The sequence below is a fragment of the Haemaphysalis longicornis genome, unplaced genomic scaffold (genome assembly GCF_048455015.1).
Source record: "Haemaphysalis longicornis isolate Haplotype H1 unplaced genomic scaffold, Haemaphysalis longicornis Haplotype H1 scaffold_1, whole genome shotgun sequence".
Lineage (NCBI taxonomy): Eukaryota > Metazoa > Arthropoda > Arachnida > Ixodida > Ixodidae > Haemaphysalis > Haemaphysalis longicornis.
In genome coordinates, this window is record NW_027526203.1 from 158,297,201 (window position 1) to 158,300,849 (window position 3,649).

The 3,649-nt window shown below is 46.6% G+C and overlaps 1 non-coding gene across 1 annotated transcript; it reads left to right on the forward strand.

The window, feature by feature from the left end:
- Nucleotides 1-2,781: 2,781 nt before the first annotated feature.
- Nucleotides 2,782-2,853, forward strand: Trnaw-cca (transfer RNA tryptophan (anticodon CCA)). Its single transcript has one exon. It is a non-coding gene; the product is annotated as a tRNA-Trp (tRNA).
- The last annotated feature ends 796 nt before the right edge of the window (nt 2,854-3,649 follow it).

A 3,649-nucleotide genomic window follows, 5' to 3' on the forward strand; every position in this document is an offset into this window, starting at 1 on the left:
CCGCTCTCCGTTTTTTCCTCTGCTCTCGCCGTAAGTCTTAAATACCAAGATTTTACCGCACGTACGGGACGCATGTCTGGCCACAGTGAACCCTTTCTCCCTGCGTGCGTACGTTACCAATTCCCTCCACAGCAAGTTTATCCCGTTCGATTAAGGCTCTGCTGCACAAATAATGCAGCAACGCAAGTTATTCCGCTACACGCACTTCTCGTGAATCTCGTTTATCCAAGTAGTGTTTACGTTCTTACCCAGGGTGATTTTATTTTATAATACATTGGGGTTAGGTATTTCCCATTCCTATTTTCTTCGGAAATTCGACGTACGTTTTCGTTTTATTATATGGAAATGAGTTTCTCGGGTGGGGTTTCTTTTTCGGTGAATTATTCACATTAAAGTCAGCGGTAAAGTCAGCCATGGTAAATGGATTGTAGGTTCAGCTCACAAGTATTGCCGCTCGTATTTTGTATTTACAACTGCGTCTAAATAGACATTATTGGGAGCAAATGTAATCATGTATTAACACAAAAGGAACTTTTCCCCCCCCCCACCGAAAACTAGCGATAGTTGGCGCGGTTTTCGCAAGGCTCGTAAGTGCAACAGGTCACCCTTCTACACTGTTGATCTTTTTTTTATTAATGTCAAGACTCAAATTGAACGGTGTGTGATGCGTGCTCGTGTGCGTTTGTGTGTGTGTGTGTGTGAGAGAGAGAGAGAGAGAGAGAGAGACAGACAGACAGACAGACAGACAGACAGACAGACAGACAGACAGACAGACAGACAGACAGACAGACAGACAGACAGACAGACAGACAGACAGACAGACAGACAGACAGACAGAGAGAAGTCGCTGCCCACCATCCCTGTCGTCGTTCGCCATATTTTCCCCTTTGGTCGCGCTGACTTGTCGTTCTGGCGCACGGTGGCGGCGCCGACGTGCGGCTACGTCTTGGAGTACATTGCAAGCTGTGTCAGTAAAAAGAGACAGGCGAACAGATCTCAAGCATGCTCTTCGTAGCGATCAACTTTATTTGGGACTTGCAGGTATCCAAATTTACCAATGGTAGAACCCCTGAACATTATCATCTACGCTTGAGCTCCTGTTGTATGCCAGTACAAGCTTATGTGGTTTTTCGTCGGTATAGGTGTTCACCAGCTTGGTTTCACCAGCACGTTCTGTATTACCAATTAAAGTTATAGCAACACTTTCTGCTATGTATTAAGAAAGTAATCGCCTCTGAAAGGTGTCAGGTGCTTTGTGCGCGGAAACTTGAAGAAAAATTGCTAAAAGCGGATTTCGACTATACACTTTCCGGGACCCTGAAATCACTGCATTTATTTGTTCTTGTGAACAATTTCCCATCAACATGATTATATACTCCCCATTTATTTCACTTATTATGTTTCATACAGGTCATCAAAGGGCTGCATACCTGAAGTGCTGAAAAATAGTACGCAATTTTAACCCCGAATTTTTTTAAAAAAGCACAGAGCACGACAACGAACAACCCCAAATATAACTGCTATGATGCCATTTATGTACTGATGAAATGGGAGGTAAACTAAACATTTCCGGCATGCCCATTTTTTAAGTGCGGAATGATTGCGACAAACTTGAAAGCTGCCCAGCAGCGGCACGGACAAAAGATTTCTTCCCATTCTTCTAGGGGAAGCTCCGAAGGCTATAGCTACAGCTATAGCTACAACTAAAACTTCGCCGAGGCTACACCTCAGTTGTATAACGCGCGCCGTGGTGGAGGGCTGAGGGTGGATGTAGGCCACCTAAGGTTTTTTACGCGCGCTCAAGCCTTGATGCAGGAGGCGTTATCGTTTATAACTCGCTTGCGCAAAGTTTCATGCGCAGTAGAGGGAGGGGGCTACCTGGTATGTGACGGACCGACGTTAGGACTAACGTCACGTCTTGCGGTTCAGTGTCATCAACCGGTGCCCGAGCTCGACGAGTGTTACTTGCCGCATCGTAAGGCTCAACTTGAAGGTTACCTAATGTTAGGCGTAAACGTGGAACATTAGGCCTAACGTCACGCTTTGAGGTATAACGTCGTTAACCGGTGCCCACTGCATCCTATATGGCTTCTCGAATGCCTTCAAGCACACGCTTGACTCCATTGATTCTAAAGCATTGATCCTGATGCACATGTACACTTTAGGAATGCATTGAAGACGGCGCCCAATTCAGAAAACATTTCCTGGTTTCCGTCTTTGTCCGAGAGGAAATGTTTAACAGTTCAGTGCCAATTTGTGGTGAGGTTCGTGCAAACCTCTCCAGAATGTGTTTTCGATAACGTGGCCCGGCTCACAAACAATCACGCTGAATCAAGCCATATGGCATTTCATTTATTATGTCAGCCTTCTTTCTCTTACCTAATTACTTAAACAACTACAAATTTCCTGTCCTTACTTTGGATTATTTTGTATGGTCGTGAGCAGCGGCCGTGATCCCATGATGGCTGACTCGTATACAGGCAACGCTTTCTTCTTTTCTGTGGAGCCTGGAGACCTCTCGCTAAATTCACGCCTTCTTCGAAAGGCACCAATGGTCGAGTAGGCCCAGTGCTTTACAAATTACAAGCGGAACCCGGAAGCGGTGCGCTCTGCGCTTTCAACACGCTTTGTGCATCGACGCCATCGCTCCTAACCAGCACTATTGAAACAGCCGCGATCATGCAGGCAGAAATCCATTCGTCTGCCGACGGTTAACATAGCCATTTTTTTCCTGTGAAATATGATACTGATGTTGCTGTTTTAAACTTCGCCAAGCGTTCTGGCCCGGTGGCGCAACGGTAGCGCGTCTGACTCCAGATCAGAAGGTTGCGTGTTCGAATCACGTCCGGGTCACTGCCTGTTATTTTTTTTTTTGCAAGTAGAATATTTATTATTCACCTGGGTTTTTACGGCCCCAGTTTTATTAAAAAGATTTTGAGATTTTGCTGAAAACGGCGTATTGCGGTCACAGAAAAAATGCTCTCGGAACAAATGTTCCGAACTGCAAAGTAGGAAAAAATCGATTCGGAACGAATGGTCCCAACTGCAAAGTAGATTAAATGTTCTAAGTGTTGACATCACCTATTGTTCATTAATGAAGTTGGAAGCAAGAGGGTCGACTGTCTGTGTCTCTGTGCTGGGGTGCTGCAGGAAATACAGTAGAACCCCGGTGTTACGTTCCTCACTGTTGCGTTTTTCTGGCTGTTACGTTGTTTGTCATCGGTCCCGGCATTGCTCCCACAGGATATAATGTATTGCGAACCCCGCTGTAACGTCGCAACCATGGGCCCGTTCCCGTATGATGCATCGCAATCTGACACTCGGAAGCCGCTTGGGCACCGACATTTTGACTTTTGATGAGTCTTGGACATGCTTTGTTACTGAACTGGCTACAAGAAACCGCGAGGCCGTCACTAGATGGCCATCCGCCGAAAATGCTTTCACTATCATTACTGTGCTTACAACCGAAGTTTCACTTCGGAACGCCGGAAGTGCGTGATGTTAGCGCCGCGGCACTGTTGTAATGGTGCCGTGCAGCGTTTTTAGATTAGGTCAGTTGGCAAAGAGCGCGGCTTTCCAGTACTGGGGCGCGGGCCGGTGCTGCCGCCGACCAGGCGGTGGCGCTGCCGTAGCGTTGAAATTAGGACCT